Genomic DNA, 24,272 nt, shown 5'->3' with positions numbered 1-24,272 from the left:
GATGCTCTTACCCCCCTTCTCTTCCGGATCATGGAGTTCCTACCTCGCCATTGCTATGCCTGACAGCCTCCTTCACCGTGTATAAATACTCCACCCTCGCGGCCACACCCCCTGCAATGCACTGCAACTACCAGCCTAGCTCGCCCATTGCAACTACCAGTAGCCACTCAACAACTCCCCTCCCTCGCGCTCTCTAGGTGCAGTCGTGCCGGCGCGATGGCCGCACCTTTTCTGCTCGTCATCTCTGGGGGTGCTGCAGCGGGCGGCGAGGACGAGGCGGGGCTGCCCCTGCTCGAGCTCCGAGGCATCGATGACCCAGGCCATGGGTGCGCGTCCGTCGCGGCGGAGGAGCCGCTGCTCATCGCCGACATCTCCATGCACGACGATGAGCCGGGCCAAGTGCCCCTAGTTGAGTTTCGAGGCATCAACGACTCCGTCCCTGCACATACGTCCTTCATGCCGGAGGAGCCGGTGTTCATGGCCACCGATGTCGCCGCTGATGACAATGAGGATGGCGAAGAGCTCCGGCTGAAGCATCGGCGACTCGGGTCATGGGCATGACTCTGCACTAAAAGAGCACGACAGAGGGGAGTTGCGAGAGCCACCTGGGATCAGGGTGACCAAGACAGTGTCCGAAGAGGCCCCCTCACCATCTATGTCATCGACGCCGTGTTGCTGCCAAGCCACCTGCGACAAAAGCTGGACGGCGGCGACAAGCCGGCTGCTGCGAGCAAGCCATCCGGCGGCTATCTCGGCTAGTTGTACTCTTTGCTGGTTTGATCTAACGGCTTAACAGGCCACTAGATCTGATAGCTTAACAGGAAAAAAGATAAAGGTTAACATTAAGAAAAAGAGGCCCACGCACCAATGTGCATAAGCCTCGATCTAACTAATGCGCCCTGGTCAGGGGCGCCCAAAACCAACTCAGGTTTGGGTCCCCTGCCGCCAGCGCTACATAAAAGGGAAGGGGAGCTTAGGCCTTGTGCGCCTGACCAGTTCACGTACGATCTCTAGCTCCCCAAAATCCCATCAACCCATCCGATCAGGGGGAGCCGCTACAGCGACCGGAAGACCTAAGTAGCCGCCATCGCCGTCCCAGGCCAATGTCGGTGGCGTCCTGAGGGCATCAGGACGTCGAGGAGAACCCCTACCTTGACTACATCACCCCTGCACCGAGCAGGCGATCATGTTGACCTCCGTGGCATGTAATGATCCCTAACCTCTTCAGTTAATGTCAATTGGGTGATCTAGATGCAATTCTGATTATGCTGTAGGCATCCTAGCGATGCATAAGATACAACACTCCTGCATCCCGGCCTGGGCAATGATACCCATGGCCGTGGTGAGCATCGTGGGCTTCCATGTCGCGTTTCTTTTTAGGGATGCACTGAACAGGAAGAACAAGAAGGCCAATTTATCTGGTTATTAAGTTTATCTGCACTAGTAGAGAATAATGCTCTAGAATTAAGGTTGTGGTGTGCACATGATCGAGTAGATAGCTCATCATATTAAGAAACAGTATAATGGATTGAGCTACGGCTGCTCACAGCGTTTTGACGTCCGTGACCGTTTGATTAGATCGATCGGTTGTCCTCGAGCCTCGTGCATGGTGTTTCTAGGGCCGCTGCTCCACAAACTTACCTAGGCCTATTATAGTCGATCGGGCTGGAAATAAAAGATGGGCCGGACCTGGCCTGGTGGTACTCTTCCTTGCGAGCCTCTTTCTGGCCCTGCACCGTACTAGAGATTCCTCGGTCGGCTAGTCACCAGTCTACATATTATTGAACGATAAATTTATTAAAATTTACATCTAGCCTGCGCAAGTACTCATGTTCCTCTCACATTTCACACGGAGATCTATCAGGTATACTACACAACCAACTCTTGATGCTTTTTCTGGCCACCACCGATAGAACCAAATACATACATGTATTTTTCATTTTGATATGATTTGCTAAAATTCAACAAAATTTGATCAAAATTTTGATTTCTTTGAACGATTTTGTCTTTAAAATAATCGAGACTTTCCAAGATTACTGTCTTTTTACGGAAATCCGCAATTCGGAAGTTTTAGAAAAATAATATGAATATGTCTTCTTTATATATGTATATAGTCCAAATCTCTCAGATATTATTACGTTTCTCTCTAGATAGAAGGGTGTGGCAACTCACGTGAAGATGTTCTTTTTCTATGATGCATGTGAAGGATGAGTTCATTTTGGCCATTCTTTGCACATATTACAACTTACTTTTGTACTGTCTCCATAATCTGAAATTAGATGGATGGTTACTTTGAAGATATCTTTCTTTCCCTACTAATAAACCACTTCTGGTCGTACGTCGCCGACGGTTTTGCAAAAAAGACACTATGCTTTTGCGTATTAAACACGCAGTACTATTTTAAGTGAATCTGATAAAATCGTTTTCACAAAAAACACCCTGCATCTGCCGGTGCCCGCCGCCGCCGACCACACCCAGCGCCTCCATGCGCGGGCTCGCGCTCGTGCCTCCCCGCCGCCCTGCGCCGCCGGCCACCGGAGCGCCGCCGCCGGACGAGCGCGCCGCCATGCCCTCTCTCCTTCTTCCCTCCCCTTCATCCGGTTCTATTTCTCACCTCCCTCTCTCTCTCTTTTGCAGGAAGCGGAAGCCATGGCCGCCGGACCGCCGTCCCGCGCCGGCCGGCCATCGGAGCGCCGCTGCCGGACCAACGCGCCGCCCTGCCCTCCCCTCCTTCTCCCCCCTCCCTCCGGTTCTATCTCTCACCTCCCTCTCCCTCTCTCCTTTGCAGGAAGCCACGGCCGCCGGACCTCCATGCATTCGCGTGCTCGCCGCCGGCCTGTGACCTCTACGCTTCCTCCAGTCCTCTCCGGACTCCTCCGTCGTATTCTTCTCATTCTCCGACGCTGCCAAGTTCGCCCGAGGAAGAAGCGCGGAGTTCGCCGGAGGAACAAGAACATCCGTCCAGCCGTCCATTGTCGCCTGAGCTACACCAGAGGTATGTATCCCCTTGATATTCACTGGATGGAATCCCCTGTTTACATCCAAAGGTACTAAGTTTGTGCAATTCAGAATAATGATGGTCAAGAGATCCCCAAATAACAGTTATGCTTATTAGTCTTAGAGGATTTTCTGTCCAAGCAGATTTATGTTTTGCAAGAATTAGTCTACTTATTACGGGCAGAACCAGTTTTTCGTCACAACATGAATTTCCTGATGATATCCGTAGTGTGCTCATTTGCTTGATTTGGTCAAGTAGAGCAAGCTTTACAGATTTCAGAATTCAGTTAATGGAACAAGTTAGAATTCTGGTTCCTTTTCAGTGGGCAGTGGGCATCATATATTTTGTATTATGTTGTTGCAAAGTACATAGTATAATTTAATTATATGGTTTTACCACTAGCTCTACAAAGATATAATCCATGGTCCCTCCTTGTATTGCATTGCATACATAACACTATTGTTTGCTAGCTTGACTGAACTTTGGCCGCTGCTCCTGCGATGGCCAAAGCATAGGTTGCAGCTCGATCTGGGACTTGCAGTAGGAAAGCAAGCCACGATTTCTTCTTAGGAAGTGAGTTGTATCCTTGCCGAAATGTACATCTCGATTCCAGTTTTATTGGACTATTCAAGTGTCAACTCTTCGCATGGATATCTTCATATTTGATCTGTTGGGTTTGTAAAAACTTTATTAACAAATAGCTGCAGTTGCTGTGCAAATGGAAATTGTTAGGCTCTTTTACGCTGTAGGAATTTCTGGCATGAGCTTGGCCTCATGGAAAAATCATTCGTACTGCAGACATCTCTACCCTTGAAAGCTAATCACCGGAAAGAATCATTTGTTCAGTTATCAATTAGCTTTGCAGTGGCATACACATGATGACATGAATAGATATCTCAGCGTGTACTACAAACAACTTATGTTGGATATGTGTGCTTTTCAACATATATTTGAAGTGTAACAAGCCTTTCCCAATCTGAACATATGAGTTTATCTCCTGAACCCATGTTTACTTCCTGAACATAGAGTAGCAAAACTGAAAGTATATATATAGCTTATGTGTACTGTACTTTTAGTAACATAGATGTCAATATCATTACCTTTTTCAGTTAGGGGGTGGTGGGGATTCACTTTGGTATAAATCTGATTGATAGTTACTGCTCTGGAAGGGGAGCCTTGGCGCAGTGGTAAAGCTGCTGCCTTGTGACCATCAGGTCACGGGTTCAAGTCCTGGAAACAGTCTCTTACAGAAATGTAGGGAAAGGCTGCGTACTATAGACCCAAAGTGGTCGGACCCTTCCCTAGACCCTATGCAAGCGGGAGCTACATGCACCGGGCTGCCCTTTTTTTTATAGTTACTGCTCTGGTCTTTATTTTTTTGCATAAGTCTACTTAGAGTAGCAGTGATCATACGTGTTTGCTTATCTTTTACGAAGCTTCGTATTACATCAGAGTTAAGGTAAACTCAAGTATAGCGTTTCTGGAATAACATAATTGTGTTAGCATGGAAGGATGAGTACTCTGAAGAAAATAGGATGAGGCTATAACTAAGAAACATCAGGCCAAGATTAACATTACATTGCTGTAAAGGACAAAGGGTCTACTGCTATACCATCGTATTTTCTGCCATGGGTGGCTTCAGAGATGTTGTGTTCTGTGTCATGGGTTACTTTTTCTTTCCCATAAAGTATTTTTTTAGTTGCATGTATATATCACATTGCCAATATTTGCATGTGTGAGTTGAATGACGCACTTGGTAGGATCAAAAGGTTCAAAACTTCTGCATGTGTTGCTGCAACATAGCATTAATTTCTCCCAGAGAAACCGTAAAATCGAACAATTCCTAGCACTGGATTGTTTTCCACGTTTTGTCAACGTGACAAGAACTGGATTCTATATGATAAAGAGTCATGTTCTTAAAGAGGGTATTTTCTCTCTTAGGGGTTGCTTTGCTTACCTGTAGGATTTTCATCTTTTTGTCTTTTTAGTTAGTTTGTTTACCCTCTTTCTGTACAACTCTTTTTAGTTAGTGAAATAATCTAAGGCAAATTGGCATAGAGGTGTATTTATACAAAACTGAAACTATATATTCACTTTGGCTTGATATTGTAACAACTGCCTGTGCATTAATCTGTACAAATACTGCCAATTCTGACTAGACCTGTTTTCATCTCCAAATTTAAGAGGAGACAGTCTCACGTGATTCAGTAGATTTATTTGTACCTAGCTGATTGTGTTGTGCATTAACACCAGTGAAAGGAAGGACGAAGAAGGGGGACTTAGTTGCAGCATCACCATGATTGCCCTCCTCGTTGTAGAATTATATGTTGGTGTGACCTCAGTTTGATTTGGCCTGCTTTTGATGTCTCTGATGTGTGTGCACGTGCAGGTGCCAAAGGTGTCCGATCCAACTAAGGTGGAGGCCAAGGAGGTTTAGCTCTCGGACATTGCACCAATGACACTGGATAATACCGACATGCATACTGTAAGTTTCATTTATTCAGATTGGGACCTTTCTTCCTGTTATTTTGCCATCAAAACTGAAAAAGAGTGATGCTAATTCGCTAAAGGTCAATGTAGTCATCAGCCTGTATGCTCTCAATCTCCTGGCAGAGTATTTTCCCTTAAACGATGCTACTGTCACATGATGCATATCATGGTTCTTTGGCCTTGGATCAATTTATTCTGCATTTACATGATATATTGCTTCTAGCCAATGAAATTTGATCCACATTTGTGTGTGTATGCATATCCTATACTGGAAACTTGTGCTTTGCCCATTATATGATTATACTAGCGGGCAGAGGCGCGGCGGCACGCCGCGCTTGTGAAACAGCCCATCTAAATGCTTGTTGTTGGTTTCGCAAGAGAAAAACAATAACTGCATATCAGCTCTCATTTTTACTTGCATATAGTGCTACTTGAATTGCTTCTAGAAATATTTACCTGACAGCAAAGTGTTTTGCTGTATTCACATTGCCAATACTAAAAAATTGAAGACAGTGTAAGCAAAGATGGGGAAATTCTCTAGCTGAGACTGCATCTCTACTGCCAATATTTTTTAGCAAGCAAATTCTCAACGGAAAGTCACTGCTTTGTAAATCTTCTTGGCATCCTGAAGATCAAAAATTTTGAATTCGGTAGAGAGCGCCTTGCTTTCAGTTTATTCTTGAACTTGTTTGTTTTATGTTGTGGCACCATTTACTCCATGGTAGTTCCCTGTCGGAATAACTTAATTTTTCATTAGACACAGTCCTAAGCTTTTTACATGAAACAAAACATAATAAAATATAAGGTATGTGTTTGATCTAACCAGACAGTCCACCATGACGAAAACCAGTTCAGGTAGTGTTCCTGCTTTTTGTCTTATGAATTCTCATACCCTAGGAATTCGTCCAAGGACCATCGGAAGATCAGAATTGTGGCTAATGTCCCTTAAGAGGTGTGTCGTGCGTATCTTTAGTTTTTTGGCATGTACACAATATTTGGCAAATTGCAAAAGAAAAATTACTATTTTTCCTGAATGTACATTTTTTATAAAGTTCAATTGTTGGCAATTAGAAACAATATAGGCAGACCTTTTTCACTATTGTTACTGAATTTCCTTGTAACTTGATTAAATAATTCAGGAGTGTACGCATTGTGCAAGCTGGGAGAAAAGAGACTCCAGTGGAGCTCCTCTCTCTCTCTCTCTCTCCCTCCCTCCCTCCCTCCCTCTCTCTCTCTCAAGATTATTAGGGAAGGAGCGATGGATTGGGGTGGGTAGTGCTCTAGATTATTTGGTGGCCCTCAGCGGCAGATCCTTGAGAGAAAGTTAAAAGAAGTCGAAAAAAATTTGCATACAACGTGTCAGCCTAGGAGTGAGCACCCACCAGCGTCTCAAATGCATGGCATGGGCTATAGCTTACCACTTTAATTCTTTCATATATTAGAAGTAGACAAATGCAAATGTCCATAGTAATAAACTTGTGGTCACAAGATTGCTAGCTTAAAGTTTGTTAGATTATGTAAATGGGTAATTTTGTTGCCTGCTTTTTAGGTTTCCATAGTATGACTCATTCTACATAATGGCAGGCAAGAAAAAATAAAATAGCTCGACTATTCCATGCACGACTATTCTTTCATCGAATGAGACCGTGGATCTGAATTAGGTCGAGACAAATGCCATTAGGATATAATAAGTGTTGTGTAATGCCACACAGAGCATGTTCAAAAAATATCGCCCGTTGTAACGCACGGGCATTTGTACTATAATTAAATAATATGGTTGGAGATAGAACAAAATTGTGATGGTTCCAAATAGTCCAATATCTAAATTTTCTCATATTGTTCTATCATTCTTTCATTAAGATGTCTTATTATTATGTGAAAATGTCTCCAAGGTGGGCCGGCGCGGCAACGCGCGCCTTTATGGTCTAGTATATAATGTGAGTGATCTCTTCTTGCTTCATTTCCCCGGCGCCTCTTTCTGTTTCGTTATGCATCTTTTGTTCAAGACTTGGCAACCTTGTTTGTGCTGTAGGCGCCTCTTTCTGTTTCGTTATGCATCTTTTGTTCAAGACTTGGCAACCTTGTTTGTGCTGTAGTGTGTGGGTGAGCAATCTGAACCTTTTTCTCTCTTTTTCTTTCTGATGATGAAATATGTAACCCTTTTTTTTGAGATGAACCTTTCTTTGGTTTGACGGTAGTGTGAGAGGTAAATCGTGGCAATTTGAGGAGAAAATTTGTTCTTATTCCTCTATGTTTTCCGGAACAAAAAGATTAATTTGACAGGAGTGGGATTTGAACCCACGCCCTTTCGGACCAGAGCCTTAATCTGGCGCCTTAGACCAACTCGGCCATCCGATCATTTTTGTTTATTTTCCGCATGTGCCATATACAATACTACATGATCCCAGGTAACTCCCATCAAGCCACCGACCTCTACGCCGGACAAGACAATGAAACTACCATCAACTGCTAAGGGAAAACCATAGTCGTAAACTAGAGATTAAAACTACGATCTACTGTACTGAAGAGTTGTTCTGAATGCTGTGTGGGAGGAGCCATGTACTGTAAAAGTTCTCCATGTTAACCAGGGCCAGTCCAGTGGCCAAGCTTGTGGTATGCGTAGACAACGGTTTGCAATTGCTAGTAGGACAGCCAGAGAGGAAATCAACCAAGCATGACCAGCAGCAAGTACCGTAGAACAATTGTTCTACGCTGTTTGGTTAAAAAAAAGAGAGCAGCAAAGCTTGTGGAGTGGTGTCTGTGCTTGAGGGAAACATTACTGGAGAGATGCTGACAGTGGCTTTTCAAAAGCAATTTCCTTGGGGTGGTCGGTGTAAGGAAACATGTCTCTTCTCGTCAAGTTCATGGCATTGGAGTAACTGGAGATATGTGACCATCCTTTTGGGCTGAAGGGCAGAGCGGTTGTAACTAGAATTGCTGAAATAACAGCAATATCTGGAGCTGCTTGCAAGCTTTTTACAGTAAGGGTAAGAGCTTATGGGGTGCCAAAATCTAAAGGTGGGGCGAGCGCAGAGAGAAAGGTGAACAAGTGCGTGGCAGACTAGCAGTGGCCATAGCTACATTTTTCCTACCGTGTCATGTCATGTATACGAGTAATTGACAAAAAACTACCACATTTCATGTAACCGTCCCACAGAACTACCACATTTTGAAAAGTGACCAAAAACTCCAGTTTAACGCTGATTTCGTGACAAAAAACTACCATATCGAGTTGATGACTGATTGAAGCGTTTTAAACGAGTTTCTGACAGATGTGGCCCACCGGTCAGGACGGCAGCCGCGCTAACGGCTAACGGCGCTCGCCTGCCGCCCGTTAGCCGCGCGTGTCGGTTGGCCCGGTCGGACCAGGACTAACCTGGCCGACCGGCTCCCTCGTCTTCCTCGCCACCCCACTCTCCCCCGAGCTCACTCGCTCACCCACTCTGTTCCTCTGCTCTCTGCTCTCCATTGCTTCTTTTCTTCTTCTCGCACTCAGGCGACGCCGCGCCGCGACCATGCCGTCGTGGCCCAACAGCAACGAGACCTCTGACGATGACGAGTACATGAGCGAGTTCAGTGGCCTGCAGATGGAGTATTTCGTAAGTCAGCTCATTCTCTCCTCTCATCTGCTAGGGTTAGGGTTAGGGTTTGAAGAAGGATTGGGATTTCTCCATTTAAGTTCAGATATGGGAGGTGTAGTTGATATATATGTGTTTCCTGCTGCAGCAAACTCCGGATACTGTGATAGATCCAAGCTTTTGTGGGCTTGTCACTGAATCTGACCGCAGGTGCATCCTGCACAGGCAGAGGGCAGGCAAATTTGTGGCATTTGAAGGCACTGACACAGGCAGAAGATTCATAGGATGTGCAACTGAGGTAATGAACCAAGTTGTCATGGCTGTGATTGATTCATTTTGTTCTTTTCTGAATAATGCTGCTGCATTTCTCATTTGTTATTGTGAATTTGTTTGTTAATGAAGAATAAAGCCCACTGTAAATTAAATTTTCAGGATGGTGTGAACTTGGTGTTTTAGAGTGGGTGGATGCCCCTTGGCCTGTAATTTTGCAAAGGTGCTTAACCAAGCTCTGGGATATGTATCATGAGGAGAACCTTGGTAGAGTCCAAGACAAAGAGGCTCATGAGATAGAGGTTGAGAAACTGAAGAAGGAGCTGGATTCTCTTGGCAATCAGTACAGCCAGCTTGTGGATGATGTATCCAAGCTGTTTGATTACCAGGATGGGCAGAGATCCCATGACATGGGTCTTACAAGCCAGGCAATCAATGAACTTAAGGAGAAGAAGCATCAGCTTGCGGAGCAGGCAAAGATTGAGGTTCAAATGGAGAAGCTTAAGCTCAAGAAAGAACAGAGGTGCATCTTGCAGAGTCAAGCTGATATCATTCAAAACACCAGAAAAGCCATGAAGGAGATACAAGTGGAGAGAGACCTACTTAAAGAAGAGAAGAACAAGCTGGAGCATATCATTGCTGATCTCTTGAAGGCTGGTCATGGGTGCAAAGAGAAGCTAGACAAGATAAAAGAAGTTGTCATGGAGGAGTGAAGTGGTACCTATGGTTGGTAAGTGAATATGAGGCCTATATATATAACTGGCCTACTACTAGAATTTGATGCAGATATGCATCTTAATATGAACTACTCCCCTATTAACTGCCTATGGTTTCAGATCATTTTGGTTGTGTTGTTGGGTGCTGTCATGCCCCTGATCTGTAATGCTCTAAGATAATCCTATTTGTAATGCCCCCTGAACCATGTTATTCAGATGTTGTTATATCTCTACCTGCAGTTTGTTGCTGCTAGCTAGTTGTTGCTAATGAATCTGGTAACACCAAACAAACTGAAACTGAAACTGAAACTTGCATTACATTGGAGGTAGCATAGATAACACAAATTGTCTGAGGATGCAACATAGATAGCAGTACATAGATAGATAGATAGCAGTAAATAGTTTGAGGATAACTGAAACCAGCCAACACTGAATAAGACTAACGAAACTGAATGTGACAGTTTCACATTCAGTTTCAGTTAGGCGCCTGCCCTGGATCCCTGCCCTGCTAAGCGGCCTGAGCGTCGTACCTCCTGCTTCACTTTGATAGGATGATTTGGCAGCATCTGCACCTCCTGTTCTTCGTCATCTTTGTCTTCATCGATGAAGATGATGGGAGGAGGGCGGCGGCGAGCCTGCAGTGCTGGTGGTGCGATGATCTGGAGGTCGTCGTCATCGTTGGTGCTTGTTTGCATTTGCTTCAGCCGTAGATTGTGCTGGAGCGACGTAGTGGTAGTCTGCCCACCGCTGCCTCTGCCCAGCATCAGCGGATCCCGCCTCTTTCATTGCCCATAGTAGTATATCTATTGACATGATCCCCTTACCTCGGTTTCCATACTGCTGGTCCATGCGTTGCTTCTCCTCACTCGTCGCCTTCTTCCTCACTTCCTCTGCTCCATCCACTAGCCCTTGAACGCTGGTGTACCTCGTGGCGACCTTCATGTAGTCGACGAAGAGGTCTTCGTCGCCGCGCGCAGAACCATAAAGCATGGCAACCCATCCCTTGCCAGTTGGGAATGGGTTGAGCCATGGGTCCGAAGAAGAGGAAGAAGCAGCCATGGTTGAAGCAGGAAGTGGTGAGTGCAGTGGTGTTGAGAGAGGTGAAGTTGTGGTGAGTGAGAGTGATGTGAGTAGAGCTGAAGAAAGAGGGGGGAGTTAAAGAGAGGTAGAGTGAGGCAGTGGAGAAGTAAAACTTATGCAGTAGTAGTTGACAGGGTGGTAGTTGGGCAGTAGTTATTGTGTGGTGAAACTTGTGCTCGTTAATTGATGTTGGTTGAAAGTTGTGCAAACTTGTGTGCTTGTAGTTGGGCAGAGGCAGCGGTGTTCAAAGTGTTCTAGAGAAAATCAGAGAAATCCACATACATGCACAAATTCAGAAAATTCAGAAAATCAGCGCATATGCATACATTCAGAACACAAATTCAGAAAATCCACACATACAAGTGCGCATACATTTAGAGCACAAATTCAAAAAACTAAAGACGCAAATTCAGAGCACAAATTCAGCGCACAAATCCAGACCATACATTCATACATTCATACTGAACCTGGACCTGTTTCAGACGCAGAATCAAGGATTCTGCTCCACCTAGTCCTTGTGACTTGGTACCGATGGAAGGTTGCCCTATCTCTAGCCCACCAAATGATCAAATCATTGGTGATGATTGTTCCATCTGGGAACACCTCCTTGAACTACATCACGTCAAGGGAGTTGCGGGCTGCCATAATCGTGGCAGCCAGCCTCTGGCGTTGCTCGCGTGCCTGGGCCCTACGACCCCTCCTTTCTACTCTTGCGGCCCTTCTTGCTGCTCTAGAACTCTCCTCCAGGTCGTCGACAACCTCTCCTAAGCTTCGATCCATCTTTGTGGCTAGGCTAGGGTTGCAGTGATGCTGGCGGCTAGGGTTTTAGTGGTCAGGGGAAGGACAGGTTAGGGTCTTTTTATAGACACCTACGCAGGTTTGTGGACTGCGGTCCAATATGAGAGTCCAAACTGAGGCCCATTTCCATCGTTAAGTGAACAAAAGGTCAAAAACGCTTTGAAACAAAAGCACAAGCTGCACAACAGTTTCAGAAGCTGCATAACAGGTTCAGATAGCACAACAGGTTCAGGAAAGTGCACGACAGGTTTAGGAAAGTGCACGACAGGTTCAGAAAAGTGCACGACAAATTCAGATAGTGCGCATAAAACTAACCACAGTGCTATCAGGTTTCAGTAGTTACCACTACAGTAGAAGTAGTCTGCCAATTTTGAGCTTGGGGTCCTCTTCCTCTTGCTCCCAACTTGAATATCAGAAGTGGTTGCAGCTCTTGGTGCAGTGAATCCATGAGTCCTCCCTCCACCTGCAGTCCTACCTCTTTTAGCTCTTGGTGTAGGGTCTGGTGCAGAAGTAGAAGGACCTGGTTGAGATGCAGCTTGTGCTCCTCTTCTACCTCTTGCAACAGGGACTGAGGTGGTTGTTGCAGCAGGTATATCAGAGTAAACTGCCCTGTTTTCCTGCATGTCAAACATAACATTTGTTTCTAAAAGTCTACTCATTCAAAAGTGTTTGATGTTTTTTCCAAGCTTTCTTATTACCTGGTGTTTGTTTTTCCTCATCTGAAGACTAGGCTTCAGAGTCTTGTTGCATGTTGTATACCTATGTCCTTCCAAACCACAGTTTCCACATGTGATAGTGCCCATCCTACTTGTGTCTCTTGGAGCTGGAACTTCAAACTCTCCCTTCCTCCTTGTTGTCTGCTTTTTGCCTGCCTTTTCTTTAAACACAGGAGGATGAATGTCTTGAGTGTTTGTATCAGGCCAGCAATCTGGACCAGGGACAGGGTAAATAATTGCTTTGTATGTCTCCATGTACAATGGCTTCTTGAAGAATTCAGACACATAGTCCTCAGGATGCAGCTTCTGCTTTGTCATTGCAGATATGCCATGACTGCAAGGTACACCTGTCATGTTCCATCTCTTGCAGTCACATGTGCAGGTTGCCATGTCCACACAATATTGCTTTTCTTTGCTTGTTACTTGTCAAATTGTTTCACCAGCTCTGTCAGCCTGGCAGTACTTGGCATATTTTTTTATTCTCCTCAAGAATCTCTGAGTAATTTGGTGTGATTGTCCACCTGCAAGTCTGTAACTTCTCCCTAGTTTGTTGCCTCTTGATCATCTGCTTTGTCCTGATCCCTTCAAACATTGTCCTTATTGGTTTGGATCTAACATCAAGTATCATCTTGTTGAAGACTTCACTAAGGTTGTTCACAACTAGATCTGTTTTGCAAGTATGGTCCATAGCATACCTAGCCCAAGCAGAGACCTCTATATTTTTAAGCCATTTCCAAGCATCCTCACACTATGCTTTCAGCTCTGCCATCCCTAATTCATGCCCATGTCTAGTATAAGAGTAGCTAGCCTTGTCAACGCACTTCTTTAGTTCTTTGCTTCTGTAACCAGCTGATTGGAAGTTGGCATATATGTGCCTAAGACAGAATCTTTGAGGTGAATCAGGGAACACTTCATTTATTGCCTTAAGTAAACCCTGTACATTCACAAAATAGATCTACATATGAACACACTCACATAATTCAGTGAATTACTATATCAACTAAGTTCAATGATTTAGTTTCTAACCTTTTGCCTGTCAGATATTATTGTGTATGTTCCAAATTTGTTGCCACTACCAATGCAGCATCTCAACTGAGTTAAAAACCAAGTCCAATTGTCTCCATCTTCCTTGTCAACCACACCAAAAGCTATAGGCTAGATGTTGTTGTTGCCATCCCTTCCTGTGGCAGCAAGAATTTGTTGTCCAGTGGTTAACTTGATGAAACATCCATCAAGCCCTGGATGGAGTCACACATTAGCTACCAAAGGAAATTAACACACAAATATGTACAACACAACCAGGACAGGAAATATTTACCTATAAATGGTCTACAACCATTAAGAAACCCTTCCTTTGAAGCTGCCAAACAGTAGAACATGTACTTGAATCTAGGAGTGGGTGCAGGGTTTTCTGGGTCAACAAATATTGTGACAATACACCTGCTCCCAGGGTTTGTATCAAGAACAGCTTGAAGATAATCCCTCAGCCTCAAATACTGCTGCTTGTGGTCACCCTGCACCACACCAACAGCATTCCTCCTTGCCCTATAGGCAACACTTCTTGAAACATCAACTGAGAATTTAGTCTTAGTCTTCTTTATTAATGCATCCACAGGAGATCTAATGTCTTCTCTCAATGCTGGTTGTACTGATTTGGACAACCACTTTGTAGTAACCTTTGTACTCTCTGCACATGCTCCACAAGTATGCAGCATATCACACTTCTTGATGCAGAAAGTTTTTTCATGAGCTATCTTAGATGCACTGATGTGAAAATCACATCCATGGGCTCTCTCTGAGCACCAAACAATAATCCTATCAGGTGCATTTCTGTGATACTGGAAATTCCTCAGAGTCCTGATGTGAAAATCCCTAAGTGCATCTCTGAACTCATAAACACTGGTGAAGCACAATCCCTTACAAAAACTGTTCATGTGGATCTGGAAGCTTCTCATTGAACCATACCCTATCCTTTGTCTTCTTCAACACTCTCTTTCTGCCACTTGCTAGTTTGAAAGCTCCTTCAGGCTCTTCTTCTTCATCACTAATGCCAACATCACCAGGAAAACAAAATTCATTTGCTTCAGGAAACCAGTCTGGTTTTACCTCTTTCTCAACCTCTTGGTGGGATCTACTGGTTGGACCAGGGTTTCTGACTGGCTTAAGTTTCTGGACCACTGATGTATCTACTTTTGCAGCTTCTTCTTCTGAGGGAGAACCTGGATGTAATTGCACATTGTTGTCATCTGGACCTGACTGCGCATCATCAGAAAGAAATTCAGACACATCAGTGTCACCTTCAAAATGGTTAAAGTCAGCTTCCATCTGCAGACTACTTTGCTTAAGCTCATCCTTTCTGTCACTCACTGCATCCACCAACTTTGTGCAACTTTGTTGAGTGTTAATGCAATGTTGAGCAAAATAACTATCTCTATTTTCATCTGCATTACATGGCTCATCTGCCCTCACAACTCGTATGTTCACACTCGTTTCCTTCTCAAAGTGAATTAACATTTGCTGCACATCATGTTCAAAACCAAGATGCTCCATACCTTCTATTCCTTTCTCCTCATCGATAACATAGTACATATAATCATCAGCTCCATAGCCCTCACTCCGAATAAGAGAAACCATAGTCAAAAATGATATGTCTGACTGGTAAATTCTTCTACACACAGATTCTCTGGCTAAGAAATGGAACCAAATTTCCCACTTTGGGTCATCAATACTGCAACACAAATTGGAAAATTTATAATTAAATGGTCTGCACAATATTTAGTATCTGACAGTACAAGTTTTCTATTTTCTGACATTTTGGATTCAGTCACAACAAAACAAATTGTTAATGTTCCAAACAGATTTCTATCTATGCTCAAACATGGTTCTAATGGAAATCTAACTATGCAACTAGCCTATATATCGTGATTTCAGAAAAACATTTATAGATCTATTGCCATACCTCGCGCCGCTAGCAGGACAAGGAAGCTTGCGCCGGCCTCGAGCTGCGCTTCTTCTCTTCGACACTGCTGCTACACGCCGCCTCACAGTCGTCTGGGACGGCTGAGATTGAGGCTGGGATTGGTTTTCCACCGCAAAGGAACTACTGCCAAGCCAGTTATCAACCTCAACGAAGACAGCATCTCCGCCGCCCAGCACGTCGGGGGGCGCTCCTCCAAGCGATTCGGCGCCGGAGTTTCGATCCGCCGCCGCCATGAATGAAGAGTGGGTGAGCGAGTGAGCTCGGGGGAGAGTGGGGTGGCGAGGAAGACGAGGGAGCCGGTCGGTCAGGTTAGTCCTGGTCCGACCGGGCCGACCGACACGCGCGGCTAACGGGCGGCAGGTGAGCGCCGTTAGCCGTTAGCGCGGCTGCCGTCCTGACCGGTGGGCCACATCTGTCAGAAACTCGTTTAAAACGCTTCAATCAGTCATCAACTCGATATGGTAGTTTTTTGTCACGAAATCAGCGTTAAACTGGAGTTTTTGGTCATTTTTCAAAATGTGGTAGTTCTATGGGACGGTTACGTGAAATGTGGTAGTTTTTTGTCAATTACTCCATGTATACCGAATCAAGGTGAGCAAAGGGACATGGCATGAACACCCAGGAGCCAAGAAAGGAATTAGTTCAGCACGGGGTGTCAAGAGGGCTAACCACTGCATGTTACTACCATGTACAGTATGATCCCGTGACAAAGGCATTGCTACTCCTTGTCTTTACCGCTTAATTTCTTGCCCAATCACTTCGGAACCATGGAGCTCCTGATAACCTCCGCCAGCGTCACTGAACTGCTGCTACCAGCTTGCCAGTAGCCACTCAACAACTCCTTTCTCCCTCGTCGATGACCCCTTCGTTTCTGCTCGCCGTATCTGCTCACAGTCGACCCCGTTGTATCTTTCCATTCATCTTACAAAGTAGTAGTAGTAATTTAGTGCAAAACATTTTTCCAAACTTGGGATTTCTCATATGTGTGAAAGTCGATCGATATCTTAACAATGAAGGCACGAAGTGAAAGCTGGTACAGGACCGTCTCCATTTCCCAAGTATCGGTCGTGAGTTGTGACCAGCGGTCCAAGTTTGCCATATTTGCACAAAGCTGAAATGAATGGAGAGCGTGAATCTAGGCAGGGAGCTTTGCTTTCCGTTGCCAGTGGCAAGGAAATTGCTGCGAAATTTCCGTGCCTCCTTTCTGAAATATCAACAGACTTTAGTTTGATGTCCCTTCTGAATTGCCGTGCCTCACGTCGCGTTTCTTCTTCAGGATGCACTGAACAGGAAGAACAAGAAGGCCAATTTATCTGGTTATTAAGTTTATCTGCACCAGTAGAGAATAATGCTCTAGAATTACGGTTGTGGTGTGCGCATGATCGAGTAGTACTCCCTCCGTTCGGAAATACTTGTCATCAAAATGGATAAAACGGTCTCTTCTTGCTTCATTTCCCCGGGGCCTCTTTCTGTTTCGTTATGCATCTTTGTTAAGACTTGGCCACCTTGTCTGAAGATAGGAATTGGTTTGCGCTGTAGTGTGTGGTGTGCTATCTGAACCTTTCTTAGTTTGACAGTAATGCGAGCGGTTTGATCCTTGTATGATAGAAGTAATTCGTGGCAATTCTATTTAGTAGCCGGTCAATGCATGTCTCTGTTTTCAATGGGAAAAAAGTACTACTCCCTCCGTTCCTAAATATTCGTCTTTATAGAGATTTCAACAAGTGACTAAATACGAAGTAAAATGAGTGAATCTACACTGTAAAATATGTCTATATACATCTGTATGTTGTAGTTGATTTGAATGTCTAGAAAACAAATATTTAGGAAGGGAAGGAGTATATGTCTCTTATTTCCATGAGAAAAAAGTACTACTACATGTCTCTATGTTTTTTCTTTTGAACAAAAGAAAATATTCTCCATGTTTTTTTGACCAGAATAAATATATTTTGACCACCTTGTCTGAAGATAGGAATTGGTTTATGCTGTAGTGTGTGGGTGTGCTATCTGAACCTTTCTTAGTTTGACAGTAATGTGAGCGGTTTGATCCTTGTATGATAGAAGTAATTCGTGGCAATTCTATTTAGTAGCCGGTCAATGCATGTCTCTGTTTTCAATGGGAAAAAAGTACTACTTCCTCCGTTCTTAAATATTCGTCTTTCAAGAGATTTCAACAAGTGACTAAATACGAAGTAAAATGAGTGAATCTACACTCTAAAATATGTCTATATACATCTGTATGTTGTAGTCGATTTGAATGTCTAGAAAACAAATATCTAGGAACGGAAGGAGTATATGTCTCTTATTTCCATGAGAAAAAAGTACTACTACATGTCTCTATGTTTTTTCTTTTGAACAAAAGAAAATATTCTCCATGTTTTTTTGACCAGAATAAATATATTTTGACCACCTTGTCTGAAGATAGGAATTGGTTTATGCTGTAGTGTGTGGGTGTGCTATCTGAACCTTTCTTAGTTTGACAGTAATGTGAGCGGTTTGATCCTTGTATGATAGAAGTAATTCGTGGCAATTCTATTTAGTAGCCGGTCAATGCATGTCTCTGTTTTCAATGGGAAAAAAGTACTACTTCCTCCGTTCTTAAATATTCGTCTTTCAAGAGATTTCAACAAGTGACTAAATACGAAGTAAAATGAGTGAATCTACACTCTAAAATATGTCTATATACATCTGTATGTTGTAGTCGATTTGAATGTCTAGAAAACAAATATCTAGGAACGGAAGGAGTATATGTCTCTTATTTCCATGAGAAAAAAGTACTACTACATGTCTCTATGTTTTTTCTTTTGAACAAAAGAAAATATTCTCCATGTTTTTTTGACCAGAATAAATATATTTTGACCACCTTGTCTGAAGATAGGAATTGGTTTATGCTGTAGTGTGTGGGTGTGCTATCTGAACCTTTCTTAGTTTGACAGTAATGTGAGCGGTTTGATCCTTGTATGATAGAAGTAATTCGTGGCAATTCTATTTAGTAGCCGTTCAATGCATGTCTCTGTTTTCAATGGGAAAAAAGTACTACTACCTCCGTTCTTAAATATTCGTCTTTCAAGAGATTTTAACAAGTGACTAAATACGAAGTAAAATGAGTGAATCTGCACTCTAAAATATGTCTATATACATCTGTATGTTGTAGTCGATTTGAATGTCTAGAAAACAAATATCTAGGAACGGAAGGAGTATATGTCTCTTATTTCCATGAGAAAAAAGTACTACTACATGTCTCTATGTTTTTTCTTTTGAACAAAAGAAAATATTCTCCATGTTTTTTTGACCAAAGAAAATATATTTTGACCAGAGTGGGATTTGAACCCACGCCCTTTCGGACCAGAGCCTTAATCTGGCGCCTTAGACCAACTCGGCCATCTGATCATTTTTGTTTAATTTCCACGTGTGCCTAATACAATATAGCACATGATCCCAGGTAACTTTCAACAGGCCACAAGCCTCTACGCCTGATAAGACAATGAAAGTACCATCAACGGCTAAGGGAAAACCACAACCGTAAACTAAAGAGAATAACTACTATCTACCGTACTTAAGAGTTTTTTTTTTTTTTGAGAATCATCTACCGTACTGAAGAGTTATTCTGTATATAGTGTGGGAGGAGAAATTTGCATGCATCTGAAAAGTGCTCCAAGTTAACCAGGCCCAGTCCAGTGGCCAAGCTTGTGGGATGTGTCGACAAGGGCTTGTAGGACAGTCAGGGGGGAAATCAGCAGGGCATGATCAGCAGCTAGCTAGTGGAGTGGTGTTTGTGTTCGAGGGAAACATCACTACAGAGATGTTGACAGTGGATTATCAAAAGCAATTTCCTTCGGGTGATCGGTGGAAAGCAAATGATGTTGGAAAACTGGGTCTTTTCTCATCAAGTTCATGGCATTGGTGGAACTGGAGATATGTGACAATCCTTTGGGCTGAAGGGCAGTGCAGTTGTAAGTTGTAACTTGAATTGCTCAAATGACATCAACATCTGGAGCTGCTGCTTACAAGCTTTTTACAGTGTGGGTGAGAGCTTATGATGGGGTGCCAAAATCTTTTCACCATAGAGACGATTTTACTGCTATGGCCTCCGCAGTAGGTGCTTTCATAATAGATGGTGATATGCGGCCATGGGCTAGCGAAGTTGTAAGAATCAGTGTGGGGTGAGATGATAGCGAAAGGTGAACAAGTGTGTGTGGCAGTGGCCATAGCTAGATTTGTCCTACCGTGTCATGTAGTACCAAGATGAGCAAAGGCGCAGTGGACGCCAAGAGGCCTCGGCAGCCTAGAAATTTCGACGAAGGCCCATAGCAAGACCACTCAACGCGGGATGCCATGTGCACTCGTGAGCACGCGGTGCCCACGAATAAATGTAGCACTCGCGAAGCACCCTCCTCATCTCGCGTATGCCCGTTTTGGCATGAGACATTGCACTCAATGAGCTTTTTTGCTTTGTGTTGTATAGTACTACTAGTAGTTCACTTCCATGCATGATCACCTCACAAAGATTAGAACTGGGACAGACTATAGATCAGTCAACTGAAACAAAATTTGTGTCAATCGACTGAGCACAAATTTTGTTTCAGTCGATCTGCTGCCAAGCTGGAATGGGGACGCAACGCTGGACGGATCGTTCCCCTGGGTGGGACACATGCATGCACATCAACCGCTAATCTTATTAAGCACCGGCCATTAGCATGTAAATTAATCACAATCAAAACACCTGTCCCTGCCATTATCCGAACGACAACACGATGTGTTATACGCAGTGCAATTGTACTGACTATATGTGCACTCCCACCTTTTTTTACATAGTGCATACAGTACATATATGCACATATATCATTTTTTACAATGTGTTATACGCAACGCAATCGTTAGTGACTATATCATTTCGAAGGAAGAGAAGAGGCTATTTAAACCCATATTTCTAACATGTTTATGTCTAGTAATCATCACACAAGACAACTTATTATTATAATCATTCTGATAAATTGTAAAAATAATAGTGGAATGATATCTGTATTGCCTCTAAAGAAAGAAAATAAAAAAAATTCAAAATCAAAATAATGAAGTTTTCTATGGAACAATCAAACCCTTTAAGAACAAAGAAAATAAAAAAAACTAAAACATAATCAAAATAATAAAATTTTCTAGGGAATAATGAACCCCTTTAAGGAAAAAGAAAAAGAGAAAAAAAATTGCACACAAGTTTGCACTGAAATTGCACTTTAGTAATATGCGAGCAACAAACATATAATATTGCAATTTGGCACTCTACTATAATTTACACACATGTTGTATAGTACTTGTGTGTATACTTATTTAAACACACAAAAATATAATATTTTCTAAAAAAAAGAATGAAGTAGTGGCATTGGTACCACCCTTTAAGAAGAAAGGAATGAAAAAAATATGTCATGATAAAATTTGCACATAATTTACACATAAATTGCACTTTTTGTAGCTATGCAAGAACTAACATATACTAGTAGAATTTACATAAAAAATAAGTTTCAAAGAAGGAATGAATTAGTGTCATTGGTATTACCTTTAGATAAGAGAGAAAGGGAAATAAAAACTTAAAATAAAATTTCGTCAAGATTCATACAAAAATTCACTTTTTATAATATGTAAGAAGAAACATATAGCAGTGAAATTTCCATAGTCTAACATAAAGTATACATGTAGTACTTGGGTGCATATATTTACACACACTCACCATCCAAAAAAACGCATGAAAAAAGAAAAGTCAACAAAAAAGCTAAAACACACAAAATAACCAATAAAAGGAAATAAAAAGAAAAAAAATGCATAGAGACAGAAAACCAGAATAAAAAATAAAGCAAAAATACTCACAAAAGAAAGAATGGATATGTGGCATTGTTATTACCATTTAAGAACAAAGAAAATGGAAAAACAGAATCAAAGACAAACACTGACATAATTTGCACGAAATATACATAAAAATTGCGCTTTTTAAAAATATGCAAGAATAAGCATACAAAAGTGAAGCTTTTGCAAAAACAAAATCTAAGAACAAATGAATTGTGGCATTTGTTATGAAAATGAAGTAAACACAAACAATATCAAAATATATTTTTCCTGAAAAGGAAAGAATTAGTGGCGTTGGTATTTCCTTTTAAGAAGAGAGAAATTTAAAGAAAAACTAGCGCACAACTTTGCACCGAAATTGCACTTTATCATGATACGTAAAAATAATCATAATCATAAATATCTGTCACATATTATATAGTATTTGTATGTATATAATTACACTCAGCCAAAAACCCACAAAAACAAAAAATAACCAATAAAGAAAAGGGTAAAAGGAAAAAGAAAAAAGTAACCCAGAAGAAGAAGAAAACAGCCCAAGAAGCAATTCGATTGACCCAAAATAGGGGGCAATCGATTCCACACAGCCCAACCCAACGACAGAATTAAACCGAAAAAAGTGAAACAACATGGATCTCAAAGCGTATCCAACGAACAGAAAATCGATTGACCACAAAACGAAAAGTCAGCTGAATAAAATGTAGCTAAAGTGATTAGAACTAGCCACTGTATCTTATCTTACGTACTGCCATGCATGTATGAAACCCTGTCAAAATCTTTTCACGCGCCTTGGGTTTTGTTGCTAATGAACTCCCTGCCTTTGCTTCTTTTTCTTCACCAATGGAGAGTTCCTCTACCTGATAACCTCCGTCAGCGTCACCGTGTATAAATACTCACCCACTTGTCAGTAGCCACTGGGCAACTCCTCCCTCTCACTCAACTGCTACTACCACCAGCTTGCCAGCAGCCACTCGGCAACTTCTCTTTCTCACACACTCTCTTAGAGGAGTGTTTGTTTCAGGGACTTATTGGCTCAGGGACTTAAAAAAATTCCTATAAATCCCATCTAAACCAAACAGGAGGGACTTATAGAGATTTAAAATGGGTAATTGGGACTTATGAAATAAGACTCTTAAGAAGGGATTTATAGGGACTTATAGTTGTAATATGGTCTTATAGGGACTTATAAGTCCGAAGAACCAAACAGGTAGTAACTTTTTAGGAACTTGAGACTTATAAGTTGGGACTAAAAAAAATGCTAGGACTTATGAACCAAACATGGGCCCTCAGGTTCTGCTCGTCCTTCTGCTCGTCGTATCTGGAGGCGTTGCCGCTGCCGGCGCCGACGAGGCCGGGCTGCCCCGACTCGAGTTCCGAGGCATCGTCGAGTGGGGCCGCGGGAACGCGTCCGTTGCGCCGGAGGAGCTGGCTGCTGGCGTTCATGGACGTCATCTCCGCGGACGGCGCCTGCGGGCGCTTCACCCGCCTCGTCGCCGAGACGGGGAACGCGGGCGAGGTCTTCCGGGGGCGCGTCGCGGGCGGCGGCGGTCTCACGGTGTTCTGCCCCGAGGACAAGGCCCTCGCCGAGTTCGAGCCGGCGTTCCGGAGCCTCGGCGCCGACGACCGGCTCGCCGTGCTGCTGTACCACGCCACGGCGGCATGCTACGGCAGGAAGCATTTCCAGGCGTTCGACTGGGTGGCGGTGAGCACGCTGGCTGTCGACGCGGCCACCAACAAGGGCATCGCCATCACCCTCCGCGACGACGGGGACACGGTGGAGATGTGGCCGTCGCCGCCGTCATGGGAGGGCGCTGCCAGGGTGACCAAGACGGCGTCCGAGGAGCCCCCACTTGCCGTGTACGTCGTCGACGCCGTGCTGGTGCCGAGCCATGTGCGACGAATGCTGGATGGGGGCGACGAGGTGTCTGGTCTCGGCTGGTTGGACTACCGCATGCCGCTCTGGGTGACCCTGCTACTCGTGGCCGTGGCGAACCTGGGGAACATGGTGGACACCTTGATCAGATTTCTTGTCACCCTCAACTGAGGCCGCAGGATGCACTGAACAACATCAAGAAGAAGAAGGTCGCTCTGTTAGAGTTTAATGTATATCTTCTTAGGCTTAACTCAGAGTCATTAGTGTATAATTATGGCGCCAGTGGACGTGTTGGTACTCGGTAGTACACGATATGTTTAGCTCGTCATGTTGCTGGAATGCTTCATGTATATACAGTGGCGGAGCTTGACATGAATGTATGGGGGCCAGAAAATTTTTAACCACTGCAATAAACTACTTCCTCCGTCACATAATCTAAGTCGTTTTTTGACACTACACTAGTGCCAAAATACATTTAGTTTCCCTTGTGCTTTTATGTTTTCTTCCTGATAAAATCTTTCCCAATGAATATGGAATGCATGACATTTCTGGTTAACACTTGCCTTTGAATTCCAAGCATATTCATTACAGTCTGAAATGAATGTGTAGTGTGTTTGAAATTGTGGAATAGTTTTAGAAAGCAATTGAACACCAGGAATACTAGGGAAAAAGACCGGATGGGTGACTCTCCTGGCGACCTTGCGGGCGGCTCCGCCGCACCCTCCCCCTCGCCACCGGCACCCTGCCCCGCCCCTCCCTCCTCCGCGGCCCCGCTGCCGCCCTCTCCGGCGGCCACCCCCTCCACCGCCGCGTCGCCGGACCGGTTTTGCTAGGCTGATTGCGCTGAGGATCCCCCGTCCCCCCCCCTCGTCATCCCCTGCCCCGGCTCCTCCCCCCTCCGGGCTCCAGCCATCTCCTCCCTGCCGGCCTGGGGACTC

General features: G+C 43.8%; 2 non-coding genes and 1 pseudogene across 2 annotated transcripts; 1 reads left to right on the top strand and 2 right to left on the bottom strand.

Moving 5' to 3' along the window:
• Positions 1-216: 216 nt before the first annotated feature.
• On the top strand, positions 217-23,428 carry LOC119360758 (annotated as a pseudogene).
• On the bottom strand, positions 7,766-7,846 carry TRNAL-AAG. Its single transcript has one exon. It is a non-coding gene; the product is annotated as a tRNA-Leu (tRNA).
• Positions 18,936-19,016, bottom strand: TRNAL-AAG. Its single transcript has one exon. It is a non-coding gene; the product is annotated as a tRNA-Leu (tRNA).
• Positions 23,429-24,272: the final 844 nt, after the last annotated feature.

This window comes from Triticum dicoccoides, chromosome 2B, assembly GCF_002162155.2.
Source record: "Triticum dicoccoides isolate Atlit2015 ecotype Zavitan chromosome 2B, WEW_v2.0, whole genome shotgun sequence".
NCBI lineage: Eukaryota > Viridiplantae > Streptophyta > Magnoliopsida > Poales > Poaceae > Triticum > Triticum dicoccoides.
The sequence above is the reverse complement of the archived record's forward strand: the minus strand, read 5'-3'. Positions and strand labels throughout refer to the sequence as shown.